This window comes from Phyllobates terribilis, unplaced genomic scaffold, assembly GCF_046119375.1.
Source record: "Phyllobates terribilis strain yellow unplaced genomic scaffold, ASM4611937v1 Scaffold_108__1_contigs__length_5656254, whole genome shotgun sequence".
Lineage (NCBI taxonomy): Eukaryota > Metazoa > Chordata > Amphibia > Anura > Dendrobatidae > Phyllobates > Phyllobates terribilis.
The window spans coordinates 1,253,283-1,267,893 of NW_027362868.1; the positions used below are offsets into that span (position 1 = coordinate 1,253,283).

At 44.5% G+C, this 14,611-nt stretch overlaps 6 non-coding genes across 6 annotated transcripts; all 6 read left to right on the forward strand.

The window, feature by feature from the left end:
• Positions 1 to 449: 449 nt before the first annotated feature.
• LOC141199041 (U2 spliceosomal RNA) lies at positions 450 to 640 on the forward strand. Its single transcript, XR_012270806.1, has one exon. It is a non-coding gene; the product is annotated as a U2 spliceosomal RNA (small nuclear RNA).
• A 1,127-nt stretch (positions 641 to 1,767) lies between these two features.
• LOC141199043 (U2 spliceosomal RNA) lies at positions 1,768 to 1,958 on the forward strand. The gene has a single exon (XR_012270808.1). It is a non-coding gene; the product is annotated as a U2 spliceosomal RNA (small nuclear RNA).
• A 1,124-nt stretch (positions 1,959 to 3,082) lies between these two features.
• On the forward strand, positions 3,083 to 3,273 carry LOC141199044 (U2 spliceosomal RNA). Its single transcript, XR_012270809.1, has one exon. It is a non-coding gene; the product is annotated as a U2 spliceosomal RNA (small nuclear RNA).
• Positions 3,274 to 4,395: 1,122 nt separating this feature from the next.
• On the forward strand, positions 4,396 to 4,586 carry LOC141200435 (U2 spliceosomal RNA). Its single transcript, XR_012272156.1, has one exon. It is a non-coding gene; the product is annotated as a U2 spliceosomal RNA (small nuclear RNA).
• Positions 4,587 to 5,707: 1,121 nt separating this feature from the next.
• Positions 5,708 to 5,898, forward strand: LOC141199045 (U2 spliceosomal RNA). The gene has a single exon (XR_012270810.1). It is a non-coding gene; the product is annotated as a U2 spliceosomal RNA (small nuclear RNA).
• A 1,122-nt stretch (positions 5,899 to 7,020) lies between these two features.
• LOC141200677 (U2 spliceosomal RNA) lies at positions 7,021 to 7,211 on the forward strand. Its single transcript, XR_012272390.1, has one exon. It is a non-coding gene; the product is annotated as a U2 spliceosomal RNA (small nuclear RNA).
• The last annotated feature ends 7,400 nt before the right edge of the window (positions 7,212 to 14,611 follow it).

Sequence of the window (14,611 nt, forward strand, 5' to 3'; positions counted from 1 at the left end):
ACGGAATGTGGCAATGGAACGCTGGCTGCGCGTGTCATAATAGGCTCTGAGCCTTTATATACCTGCGCTCAGCAGCAGCCACCTTCAGTCTGCTGCTGGACAGCCAGCAGCAGCAGCAGCAGGAGAGGTAATTAATCAGCAACCCTCCTGCTAAGGGTAGACAGCTGCTCGTTCCACCCCCCCCCCCCCGCCTTAATTGGTTCTCCTCCCTTCCAACGGTGTTGAGGCGGGTGGGAACAGCCGGGGGTTGAGGGTACTGTGCTAAAAGAGGTGGAGTTATGCAGATCTAAAACGCGTGGATTGCAGCAGCAGCAAGCCGAAAAGTGCAGGCATGTGAGGGATCTAGAGGTTGACAGCATGTCTTCTTAACGGGAGTCCAGGTGGCCATCTCCACAAATGGACTTTTCAGAATCCTTGGGTGGCACCGTAGTCGGAAACCAATTCTGGTTATCGCTTCTCGGCCTTTTGGCTAAGATCAAGTGTAGTATCTGTTCTTATCAGTTTAATATCTGATACGTCCCCTATCTGGGGACCATATATTAAATGGATTTTTAGAACAGGGAGATGGAAAAAGAGCTTGCTCTGTCCACTCCACGCATTGACCTGGTATTGCAGTATCTCCAGGACCGGTGCACCCCTTCTTTAATGCAGTTTCTAAAATCAGAAAGAATTGAATTCAATGCTTTTTGTTCATTTTGCTTGTTTGTCGGATTTTGGGATGGACTCTTTGGCTTTGCTTTTCTTCTCCTCATTGGATTTTTCATGTTAAAAGTTGCAGAAGCCAGATGACAAGCTCATTTTGGTTCAACTTCAGCAACTGTGCATTGCATTGCCATGTAATGTAATGTAATGTAATGCAATGCTATCTATCTAGCTCTCCCTCTATACTTCCTTTTGGATAAACAGACATATTAGGCAAGCATTTTGGAGCTTTCACCTAAATAACTACAGGTGGTGAGATAAGCTGCACAATATAATTGACCTTTCAGTATATTGTTGCACACACACCATCTATTTAGCAAATGCCCTTGTTATCAACAGCAGCCTTTTAAACTCACCTGAGCTAACAGGTATGTGAGCTGGTTACTCTGCTGCGCTTAAAATTTCTTTTTTGGTTTGCTACAATGCCTTTTCTGAAACGTTGTCTCCCTCTGCTGGAACACTGACTTCTTTCATTTAATGCCTGCAGACTATAAAAGAGAAACCAACCCAAAAAGTTTGGTTGATTAGTCTGTGGCATTCTTTTAAACTGTTGCTTATGGCGGTCTCTGTGAGCTTCTCAGTGACATTCAGCCATCCAGGTATCCCGCCTGCAGTAGACGGAATGTGGCAATGGAACGCTGGCTGCGCGTGTCATAATAGGCTCTGAGCCTTTATATACCTGCGCACAGCAGCAGCCACCTTCAGTCTGCTGCTGAACAGCCAGCAGCAGCAGCAGCAGGAGAGGTAATTAATCAGCAACCCTCCTGCTAAGGGTAGACAGCTGCTCGTTCCACCCCCCCCCCCCGCCTTAATTGGTTCTCCTCCCTTCCAACGGTGTTGAGGCGGGTGGGAACAGCCGGGGGTTGAGGGTACTGTGCTAAAAGAGGTGGAGTTATGCAGATCTAAAACGCGTGGATTGCAGCAGCAGCAAGCCGGAAAGTGCAGGCATGTGAGGGATCTAGAGGTTGACAGCATGTCTTCTTAACGGGAGTCCAGGTGGCCATCTCCACAAATGGACTTTTCAGAATCCTTGGGTGGCACCGTAGTCGGAAACCAATTCTGGTTATCGCTTCTCGGCCTTTTGGCTAAGATCAAGTGTAGTATCTGTTCTTATCAGTTTAATATCTGATACGTCCCCTATCTGGGGACCATATATTAAATGGATTTTTAGAACAGGGAGATGGAAAAAGAGCTTGCTCTGTCCACTCCACGCATTGACCTGGTATTGCAGTATCTCCAGGACCGGTGCACCCCTTCTTTAATGCAGTTTCTAAAATCAGAAAGAATTGAATTCAATGCTTTTTGTTCATTTTGCTTGTTTGTCGGATTTTGGGATGGACTCTTTGGCTTTGCTTTTCTTCTCCTCATTGGATTTTTCATGTTAAAAGTTGCAGAAGCCAGATGACAAGCTCATTTTGGTTCAACTTCAGCAACTGTGCATTGCATTGCCATGTAATGTAATGTAATGCAATGCTATCTATCTAGCTCTCCCTCTATACTTCCTTTTGGATAAACAGACATATTAGGCAAGCATTTTGGAGCTTTCACCTAAATAACTACAGGTGGTGAGATAAGCTGCACAATATAATTGACCTTTCAGTATATTGTTGCACACACACCATCTATTTAGCAAATGCCCTTGTTATCAACAGCAGCCTTTTAAACTCACCTGAGCTAACAGGTATGTGAGCTGGTTACTCTGCTGCGCTTAAAATTTCTTTTTTGGTTTGCTACAATGCCTTTTCTGAAACGTTGTCTCCCTCTGCTGGAACACTGACTTCTTTCATTTAATGCCTGCAGACTATAAAAGAGAAACCAACCCAAAAAGTTTGGTTGATTAGTCTGTGGCATTCTTTTAAACTGTTGCTTATGGCGGTCTCTGTGAGCTTCTCAGTGACATTCAGCCATCCAGGTATCCCGCCTGCAGTAGACGGAATGTGGCAATGGAACGCTGGCTGCGCGTGTCATAATAGGCTCTGAGCCTTTATATACCTGCGCACAGCAGCAGCCACCTTCAGTCTGCTGCTGGACAGCCAGCAGCAGCAGCAGCAGGAGAGGTAATTAATCAGCAACCCTCCTGCTAAGGGTAGACAGCTGCTCGTTCCACCCCCCCCCCCCCCGCCTTAATTGGTTCTCCTCCCTTCCAACGGTGTTGAGGCGGGTGGGAACAGCCGGGGGTTGAGGGTACTGTGCTAAAAGAGGTGGAGTTATGCAGATCTAAAACGCGTGGATTGCAGCAGCAGCAAGCCGAAAAGTGCAGGCATGTGAGGGATCTAGAGGTTGACAGCATGTCTTCTTAACGGGAGTCCAGGTGGCCATCTCCACAAATGGACTTTTCAGAATCCTTGGGTGGCACCGTAGTCGGAAACCAATTCTGGTTATCGCTTCTCGGCCTTTTGGCTAAGATCAAGTGTAGTATCTGTTCTTATCAGTTTAATATCTGATACGTCCCCTATCTGGGGACCATATATTAAATGGATTTTTAGAACAGGGAGATGGAAAAAGAGCTTGCTCTGTCCACTCCACGCATTGACCTGGTATTGCAGTATCTCCAGGACCGGTGCACCCCTTCTTTAATGCAGTTTCTAAAATCAGAAAGAATTGAATTCAATGCTTTTTGTTCATTTTGCTTGTTTGTCGGATTTTGGGATGGACTCTTTGGCTTTGCTTTTCTTCTCCTCATTGGATTTTTCATGTTAAAAGTTGCAGAAGCCAGATGACAAGCTCATTTTGGTTCAACTTCAGCAACTGTGCATTGCATTGCCATGTAATGTAATGTAATGCAATGCTATCTATCTAGCTCTCCCTCTATACTTCCTTTTGGATAAACAGACATATTAGGCAAGCATTTTGGAGCTTTCACCTAAATAACTACAGGTGGTGAGATAAGCTGCACAATATAATTGACCTTTCAGTATATTGTTGCACACACACCATCTATTTAGCAAATGCCCTTGTTATCAACAGCAGCCTTTTAAACTCACCTGAGCTAACAGGTATGTGAGCTGTTTACTCTGCTGCGCTTAAAATTTCTTTTTTGGTTTGCTACAATGCCTTTTCTGAAACGTTGTCTCCCTCTGCTGGAACACTGACTTCTTTCATTTAATGCCTGCAGACTATAAAAGAGAAACCAACCCAAAAAGTTTGGTTGATTAGTCTGTGGCATTCTTTTAAACTGTTGCTTATGGCGGTCTCTGTGAGCTTCTCAGTGACATTCAGCCATCCAGGTATCCCGCCTGCAGTAGACGGAATGTGGCAATGGAACGCTGGCTGCGCGTGTCATAATAGGCTCTGAGCCTTTATATACCTGCGCACAGCAGCAGCCACCTTCAGTCTGCTGCTGGACAGCCAGCAGCAGCAGCAGCAGGAGAGGTAATTAATCAGCAACCCTCCTGCTAAGGGTAGACAGCTGCTCGTTCCACCCCCCCCCCCCGCCTTAATTGGTTCTCCTCCCTTCCAACGGTGTTGAGGCGGGTGGGAACAGCCGGGGGTTGAGGGTACTGTGCTAAAAGAGGTGGAGTTATGCAGATCTAAAACGCGTGGATTGCAGCAGCAGCAAGCCGAAAAGTGCAGGCATGTGAGGGATCTAGAGGTTGACAGCATGTCTTCTTAACGGGAGTCCAGGTGGCCATCTCCACAAATGGACTTTTCAGAATCCTTGGGTGGCACCGTAGTCGGAAACCAATTCTGGTTATCGCTTCTCGGCCTTTTGGCTAAGATCAAGTGTAGTATCTGTTCTTATCAGTTTAATATCTGATACGTCCCCTATCTGGGGACCATATATTAAATGGATTTTTAGAACAGGGAGATGGAAAAAGAGCTTGCTCTGTCCACTTCACGCATTGACCTGGTATTGCAGTATCTCCAGGACCGGTGCACCCCTTCTTTAATGCAGTTTCTAAAATCAGAAAGAATTGAATTCAATGCTTTTTGTTCATTTTGCTTGTTTGTCGGATTTTGGGATGGACTCTTTGGCTTTGCTTTTCTTCTCCTCATTGGATTTTTCATGTTAAAAGTTGCAGAAGCCAGATGACAAGCTCATTTTGGTTCAACTTCAGCAACTGTGCATTGCATTGCCATGTAATGTAATGTAATGCAATGCTATCTATCTAGCTCTCCCTCTATACTTCCTTTTGGATAAACAGACATATTAGGCAAGCATTTTGGAGCTTTCACCTAAATAACTACAGGTGGTGAGATAAGCTGCACAATATAATTGACCTTTCAGTATATTGTTGCACACACACCATCTATTTAGCAAATGCCCTTGTTATCAACAGCAGCCTTTTAAACTCACCTGAGCTAACAGGTATGTGAGCTGGTTACTCTGCTGCGCTTAAAATTTCTTTTTTTGGTTTGCTACAATGCCTTTTCTGAAACGTTGTCTCCCTCTGCTGGAACACTGACTTCTTTCATTTAATGCCTGCAGACTATAAAAGAGAAACCAACCCAAAAAGTTTGGTTGATTAGTCTGTGGCATTCTTTTAAACTGTTGCTTATGGCGGTCTCTGTGAGCTTCTCAGTGACATTCAGCCATCCAGGTATCCCGCCTGCAGTAGACGGAATGTGGCAATGGAACGCTGGCTGCGCGTGTCATAATAGGCTCTGAGCCTTTATATACCTGCGCACAGCAGCAGCCACCTTCAGTCTGCTGCTGGACAGCCAGCAGCAGCAGCAGCAGGAGAGGTAATTAATCAGCAACCCTCCTGCTAAGGGTAGACAGCTGCTCGTTCCACCCCCCCCCCGCCTTAATTGGTTCTCCTCCCTTCCAACGGTGTTGAGGCGGGTGGGAACAGCCGGGGGTTGAGGGTACTGTGCTAAAAGAGGTGGAGTTATGCAGATCTAAAACGCGTGGATTGCAGCAGCAGCAAGCCGAAAAGTGCAGGCATGTGAGGGATCTAGAGGTTGACAGCATGTCTTCTTAACGGGAGTCCAGGTGGCCATCTCCACAAATGGACTTTTCAGAATCCTTGGGTGGCACCGTAGTCGGAAACCAATTCTGGTTATCGCTTCTCGGCCTTTTGGCTAAGATCAAGTGTAGTATCTGTTCTTATCAGTTTAATATCTGATACGTCCCCTATCTGGGGACCATATATTAAATGGATTTTTAGAACAGGGAGATGGAAAAAGAGCTTGCTCTGTCCACTCCACGCATTGACCTGGTATTGCAGTATCTCCAGGACCGGTGCACCCCTTCTTTAATGCAGTTTCTAAAATCAGAAAGAATTGAATTCAATGCTTTTTGTTCATTTTGCTTGTTTGTCGGATTTTGGGATGGACTCTTTGGCTTTGCTTTTCTTCTCCTCATTGGATTTTTCATGTTAAAAGTTGCAGAAGCCAGATGACAAGCTCATTTTGGTTCAACTTCAGCAACTGTGCATTGCATTGCCATGTAATGTAATGTAGTGCAATGCTATCTATCTAGCTCTCCCTCTATACTTCCTTTTGGATAAACAGACATATTAGGCAAGCATTTTGGAGCTTTCACCTAAATAACTACAGGTGGTGAGATAAGCTGCACAATATAATTGACCTTTCAGTATATTGTTGCACACACACCATCTATTTAGCAAATGCCCTTGTTATCAACAGCAGCCTTTTAAACTCACCTGAGCTAACAGGTATGTGAGCTGGTTACTCTGCTGCGCTTAAAATTTCTTTTTTGGTTTGCTACAATGCCTTTTCTGAAACGTTGTCTCCCTCTGCTGGAACACTGACTTCTTTCATTTAATGCCTGCAGACTATAAAAGAGAAACCAACCCAAAAAGTTTGGTTGATTAGTCTGTGGCATTCTTTTAAACTGTTGCTTATGGCGGTCTCTGTGAGCTTCTCAGTGACATTCAGCCATCCAGGTATCCCGCCTGCAGTAGACGGAATGTGGCAATGGAACGCTGGCTGCGCGTGTCATAATAGGCTCTGAGCCTTTATATACCTGCGCACAGCAGCAGCCACCTTCAGTCTGCTGCTGGACAGCCAGCAGCAGCAGCAGCAGGAGAGGTAATTAATCAGCAACCCTCCTGCTAAGGGTAAACAGCTGCTCGTTCCACCCCCCACCCCCGCCTTAATTGGTTCTCCTCCCTTCCAACGGTGTTGAGGCGGGTGGGAACAGCCGGGGGTTGAGGGTACTGTGCTAAAAGAGGTGGAGTTATGCAGATCTAAAACGCGTGGATTGCAGCAGCAGCAAGCCGAAAAGTGCAGGCATGTGAGGGATCTAGAGGTTGACAGCATGTCTTCTTAACGGGAGTCCAGGTGGCCATCTCCACAAATGGACTTTTCAGAATCCTTGGGTGGCACCGTAGTCGGAAACCAATTCTGGTTATCGCTTCTCGGCCTTTTGGCTAAGATGAAGTGTAGTATCTGTTCTTATCAGTTTAATATCTGATACGTCCCCTATCTGGGGACCATATATTAAATGGATTTTTAGAACAGGGAGATGGAAAAAGAGCTTGCTCTGTCCACTCCACGCATTGACCTGGTATTGCAGTATCTCCAGGACCGGTGCACCCCTTCTTTAATGCAGTTTCTAAAATCAGAAAGAATTGAATTCAATGCTTTTTGTTCATTTTGCTTGTTTGTCGGATTTTGGGATGGACTCTTTGGCTTTGCTTTTCTTCTCCTCATTGGATTTTTCATGTTAAAAGTTGCAGAAGCCAGATGACAAGCTCATTTTGGTTCAACTTCAGCAACTGTGCATTGCATTGCCATGTAATGTAATGTAATGCAATGCTATCTATCTAGCTCTCCCTCTATACTTCCTTTTGGATAAACAGACATATTAGGCAAGCATTTTGGAGCTTTCACCTAAATAACTACAGGTGGTGAGATAAGCTGCACAATATAATTGACCTTTCAGTATATTGTTGCACACACACCATCTATTTAGCAAATGCCCTTGTTATCAACAGCAGCCTTTTAAACTCACCTGAGCTAACAGGTATGTGAGCTGGTTACTCTGCTGCGCTTAAAATTTCTTTTTTGGTTTGCTACAATGCCTTTTCTGAAACGTTGTCTCCCTCTGCTGGAACACTGACTTCTTTCATTTAATGCCTGCAGACTATAAAAGAGAAACCAACCCAAAAAGTTTGGTTGATTAGTCTGTGGCATTCTTTTAAACTGTTGCTTATGGCGGTCTCTGTGAGCTTCTCAGTGACATTCAGCCATCCAGGTATCCCGCCTGCAGTAGACGGAATGTGGCAATGGAACGCTGGCTGCGCGTGTCATAATAGGCTCTGAGCCTTTATATACCTGCGCACAGCAGCAGCCACCTTCAGTCTGCTGCTGGACAGCCAGCAGCAGCAGCAGCAGGAGAGGTAATTAATCAGCAACCCTCCTGCTAAGGGTAGACAGCTGCTCGTTCCACCCCCCCCCCCGCCTTAATTGGTTCTCCTCCCTTCCAACGGTGTTGAGGCGGGTGGGAACAGCCGGGGGTTGAGGGTACTGTGCTAAAAGAGGTGGAGTTATGCAGATCTAAAACGCGTGGATTGCAGCAGCAGCAAGCCGAAAAGTGCAGGCATGTGAGGGATCTAGAGGTTGACAGCATGTCTTCTTAACGGGAGTCCAGGTGGCCATCTCCACAAATGGACTTTTCAGAATCCTTGGGTGGCACCGTAGTCGGAAACCAATTCTGGTTATCGCTTCTCGGCCTTTTGGCAAGATCAGTGGTGGTTTTCTGCTGCTGGTGTTGTTTGGAGGGCAGTTGTGACTGGGGTTCCCCCTTGTGGGGCCCTAGTGTGCGATTGAGCGGCGATTGTGTTAATCTGCTGTAAAAATGGTGGAGAAAACACGTGGATTAGAGGACTCGGTCCGTCTGAAGGTGGCTGCAGGTCATGAAGGAGAAATCGGTTTGGACCAAGTTTGCGTTGATGTCTTGAAGAACATTAATGGCTTGAAGGTAACGGATGTATTGGCACTGCAGGATTTTCAGAAACAAGGAATTTATGATATCACTTTTGTTTCTTTGAGTATTTGCCAGAGAGTCTACATGGAGTTGGTACGAATGAAGGAAGAAAAGGAATTGAAATGCCTAGAGTTTATTGCACTGGAACCTCTGTTCCAGCAGACATATAAGTATGTGGTTGTGCACATGTATAACCCTAAAGTTCCGGATGAGACTGTTTCCAATTTTTTAGCTCGGTATTGTAGTGAGGTTAAATTTTTGGGAAGAATGAAGAACAAATACAATTATCTAAATGGCAAGAGGAGATATGTTGTAAAACTGAGACCGGATGATAGAGCTATTGGGGGTGCCAAGAGCATTCCTGCACAGTTTTCTATCGGAGGAGAAAGGGGTTTTTGTTTTTATAATGGACAGATGGAATATTGTAGGAAGTGTCATGAGTTTGGACATGTTCAGAAAGATTGTCCAGTGCAAGGTGATGTTTGTAGAGGTTGTGGGAAATCTGGGCATGTGGCAAGTGGTTGCCCAATGAATAAGGTGTGTGATTTGTGTGGACATGCAGATCACCTTGCAAGGAAATGTAGATTGTGGGCTCAGATTCCTAGGTCACAGGTGGACGCTGAAGAGAGGCAGAAGAAGACTCGGCAGGAAAGTGGGGAGGAGGGCGAAGGCTCAGACTCAGAGGGGGAAAGCCAAAAACAAGATGGTGGTAGGGGAAGAGACCATGCGGTGCCCAAGATGGAGGAAAAGGGGCGGAGCCAGAAGAAAGTTGGTTTGAGGGAGGGGCTGGAAGTAATAAACAAAGTAGCTGATGTGCATGGCCCGGGTGATGGGATGGATTTGTCTAATATGGCGGAGTCAGTGAATCCTGTTTTGGGAAGAGATGGGGGTGAGGAAATGGAGGTTTTGGAGGAGGAGGATTCTGATTCGGATGGAACTATAACCCCTCAGCAGCGTGATAGGGTTATCAGTGATTGGAGTGAAAATGAGGAGGAAGATGATGGCAAGGAGGAGAGTTATGCCTCCGTGATTAAAAGAAGTAAGGTGGAGGGGTGTTGGTCTGGGGGGCAGGAAGATCCAGTCTCCCTAAGACCAGGTTATTCTAACAGGGACTCGAGTTCTGAGTCGCCTGATATACGTAGAAAAGTGGGTGGCAGGAGTGGGTTTTCTCCTGGTTCATGATGGATCGGGTATGGTGGAGATTTTTTCCTGTTGTTATGATGGCGTTGTGTGTTGCTTCTCTGAATGTACGAGGGATTGGTTCTGCTTGTAGGAGAGCAGGGATACTGGAGTACATTGAGAGTGTGAATGCAGATATTGTCTGTCTGCAGGAATGTGTAATTAAATCTGCCCCGCATGAGAGTGAGTGGAATAAGGGGCAATCTTTTTGGTCCCCATGCTCAGAAAACAGGAATGAAGGGGTGGGCATTTTACTGTGTAATTCCAGTCTAAAGGTTTTAGAGTTTAAAGTAATCATACCTGGGAGATGTTTGTTTTTATTAGTGGATTTTTTAGGTCAGCGGGTACGGGTTTTTAATGTTTATGCCCCTGCTGATAAACAAGCAAGAGTTGGGTTTTTGGAGTCTCTAAAGTTGTTTTTACCAGGCAGAGACTTCACTATAGTGGCTGGAGATTTTAATTGTGTCAGATCCGCAAAAGATCGTAAGAGCTCTACGGAAGGTAGGACTGATGTTACGTCTAATATTTTAAATCAGATTGTGCAGGATTTACGCTACACGGATGCTGGTCTGATGGTTGGGCCAAGTGATAAGTTCACATACATATCAGATAGTGGACGTAGTGTTTCCCGAATTGACTATGTTTTTATGTCTGAAGGGATTAAGGTGGCCAAGTGCAATCACGTGATGACGACTTTTTCTGACCACAAGATGATAGTGGTAGATCTGTGTATAGCTGAGTCCCTGGCTTTTGGAAAGGGACTCTGGAAGCTGAACGTAAGCCTGCTGGAAGAGGAGAGTGTTAAGGTTGGTTTTAATAAAGTGTTTTTGTCTTGTGTGTCTGAACAGCACCTTTTTAAAGATTTGCTAGAGTGGTGGGACTGGGCTAAGGAGAAATTTGAATGTTATTTTAAAGGGGTGTGTTTTAGGAGAGCGAAAGCCAAAAGGGATCATGATGCTGCTGTTATTTCAAAATTGGAAGTACTCCATAAGTTTAAGAGAGCGGGGATGGAGGTGGATAAAGAGATTGCAGATTTGAAGGACGAACTGAAGAAGATACTTATTGAAAAAGGGAAGACTATTATGTTTAAGGCAAAAATAAAGCACATGGAGGAAAATGAGCAATGTTCGAGATACTTTTTTAAAAAATGTTTTAAACCTAAAGGGGTTTTTAAGTCTGTTTTTTCTCCTGCAGGGGAGGTATCTGGGGATGAGATGATTGGCAGTATTCTTTCCTTTTATGAAACACTCTTCTCTAACGATAGTAGAGCCAGTGATGCGGAAATTAATGATTATTGCAAAGTATTAACTAATAATATTCCTGAGGAGAAAATTGGGTTTTTAAGTGAGGAGGTTGGGAAAGATGAAATTAGACGGGCAGTGGATGGCTTGGCGAAAGGCAAGACGCCAGGCTGTGATGGTCTTCCTGCTGAATTTTATGTTAGATTTTGGGATATTATAGGTGTGGAGTTTTCCCGGGTGGTGCAATATGGTTTTACTCATGGGATTTTATCGGTTTCTATGCGTAGGGGGATTGTTACGCTGATTCATAAGAAAGGGGACATGAGGGATATTAAAAATTGGAGGCCCATAACATTGTTAAACAGTGATTACAAAATTATTTCTAAAATTGTGGCTGGTAGACTGGCAGATGTGATAGGTGATATGGTGGGGAAGTATCAGGCATGTGTTAGAACCTTGCTGTTAGGTTTTTTTTCCTTTGCTGGTCACATGACCTTGTTGGCCTATTTAATCCTGCTCCGCCCTTCTGGCTTTGCTGGACTTCATTGTATAACTACTTTCTAGCTAGCCTGTGCTCTGTATCTAACTCTGTTAGTTTGCTTGGTCTACGGACCTCTAGGTTCTATCTATTTTGTTTGTTTGTCTGTCTGCTACTATTTCTGTTAGGAGGTGTCCCATATTCCTCCCAGTCCTTAGTACTTGTAGGGATTCCCTCCCCAAATCTATAGGTCTCCGTACAGACTAGATTAGGACTTTAGCAGGTCTGATCGCAGGATCAGGTTCCCTGTTACATCGTAGGGATTCAGCTGAGTCTTATAGTAGGGACAGATCTCCTCTCTTTCCTTAGCTTTGGTAGCAGAACATAACAGTAAGTCCAGCCTGTAAATTCTCTAAGGAAAGATTTTTTTTTTGTTCCATCATGGTGTCGGTTCAGGATTTGGCTAAACACCTGCAGGGACTCTCTCTGGAAGTGGCCGAGCTCCGTCAGCACGTGAGTAACTGTCCTGGAGCATATTTCTTGGAGCCTAAGGTATGTTTGCCGGATTTATTTTTTGGTGAACATCGAGAATTTTTTTCATTTAAAAATGCTTGCTTATTGTATTTTCGTTTGAGACCCAAGTCCTCTGGGGGTGAATCCCAGCGCGTAGGGTTCATAATGTCACTTTTGCGCAAAGAGCCTCAGGAGTGGGCCTTTTCTTTGCAACCTAGTGATACATGCTTCAGATCAGTGGATAGTTTTTTTTCTGCTTTAGGACTATTATATGATGATCCTGACCGTGTGGCATCAGCTGAGACTGAGTTGAGACGTTTAAAACAAGGATCAGGTAATATGGAAAAATATTGTACACATTTTCGTCGTTGGTCCACTCAAACAGGGTGGAACGATTCTGCTCTGAAAAGTCTATTTCTTGCTGGGCTCAGTGAAAAGGTTAAAGACCTGCTAATTGCTTATCCTACACCTGAGGATTTGCAACAGGCTATGCAATTAGCTATACGGGTGGACAGAAGACTGCGTGCTAGGGTTAATGAGAGCAAATCCTCTGCTATGTCAGTTTCTGGTTATGATAATGTGTGTACTAACAGTGGTGAACCGATGGAGATTGGATCGGTGGCACCTCGCTCTCAAGAAAAACACCGTCGTTTTTCAGAAGGCTTGTGTTTCTATTGCGGGAAATCTGGTCATTTGATTAAAGGCTGTGAGCTTCGTATGAAGAAAGAAAAAAAAATGGTCAGTCACGCCCGTATTGCCTGTTTAAATTCCAAGGGTATATTTTTAGCTGCTTCCACGATTGCTCAGGAAAAATTAATGGAATTTCGGGTGTTTGTTGATTGCGGGTCTACACTGAATGTTATTGATGGGGGATTCGTGGAAAAACTCAATTTAAAACCTGAACCTTTATCATCCCCCATTGCTGTGGTTTCTGTGGATGGCTCCCCTTTGAAGAATATTACTCTCAAGGTCAGTGAATTTCCTCTCACTATTAATGGTGTTCACCATGAGAAATTGGATTTGGTAGTGTTGAATAACTTGCCTTCTCCAGTAATATTGGGTTTGCCCTGGTTAAAATTTCACAATCCTGTACTGGATTGGTCTACCAGTGAAATTAAATCCTGGAGCCATAAATGTTATGACAAGTGTTGTAACGGGCGTATTGCAGCTTTGGATAGGGGAGAATTGCCTGTTCCTATTCAGGATTTTTGGAGAGTTTTTTCTGAGAAGGAATCGCAGGTTTTGCCTCCCCATAGAGACTATGATTGTTCTATTGAATTTGTCCCTGGAGCGACTCTTCCTAAAAGTCGTTTATTTAACCTTACTATTCCTGAGAGGAAGGCTTTGGAGGAATACATACAGACAAGTTTGGCCGCCGGTCACATTAGGCCCTCTAAGTCTCCTGTGGCGGTTGGATTTTTTTTTGTAAAAAAAAAGGACGGCGGTTTACGTCCTTGTCTGGATTTTCGTGAGATTAACAAAATTACGGTACGCAATCCTTACCCACTGCCATTGATTCCTGATCTGTTTAACCAGTTATTGGGGGCCAAGTGGTTCTCTAAAATTGACCTTAAGGGGGCATACAATCTGTTGCGCATGAAGGAGGGTGATGAATGGAAGACTGCTTTTAACACTCCTGTGGGTCATTTTGAGAATCTGGTTATGCCTTTTGGTCTTACTAATGCTCCTGCATTTTTTCAGAATCTGATTAATGACATCCTTAGACCTTTGATCGGTAAAAATGTGGTTGTGTATTTGGATGACATTTTGATTTATTCGCCAGATCTGGAGTCTCATTGGCGGAGCGTGCGTAAGGTATTACAGTTATTAATGGACAATTCGCTTTTTGCTAAGCTGGAGAAATGTGAGTTCGCTGTACAGAGAATTAGTTTTTTGGGCTACATTATCTCCAGCAAAGGTTTTGAGATGGATCCGGTTAAGGTTCAGGCTGTGCAGGAATGGCCTAGGCCTATTGGTTTGAAATCAATACAGAGGTTTTTGGGTTTCGCCAATTACTATAGAAAATTCATAAAAAATTTTTCTAGTATTGTCAAACCTCTGACTGATCTCACCAGGAAAGGTGCTGATGCGGTTCAGTGGTCTTCTGAGGCCATTGAAGCTTTTGTGTATCTCAAGGAGAGGTTCACCTCTGCTCCCATCCTTATGCAGCCTGATGTTACTAGGCCGTTTTTGGTTGAGGTTGATGCTTCCTCTGTGGGGGTTGGCGCAGTATTGTCTCAGGATAACGGGGATGGATTACATCCCTGTGCATTTTTTTCAAAAAAATTTTCGGAGACTGAATTGAATTACGATATTGGTAATCGGGAATTATTGGCTATTAAACTCGCATTTGAACACTGGCGCCACTTCTTGGAAGGTGCGGAATTTCCCGTTCAGGTTCTTACGGATCATAAAAATCTGATATATCTTGACGCTGCCAAGCGCCTGAATGCCCGTCAGGCTAGGTGGGCACTGTTTTTCTCGCGGTTTAATTTCTCCGTTACTTACATCCCTGGTACTAAGAATGTTAAGGCGGATGCCTTGTCTCGCAGTTTTTCTCCCATAGTCGGTGCTGAGAAAGAGGAAAACATTTTACAAGAA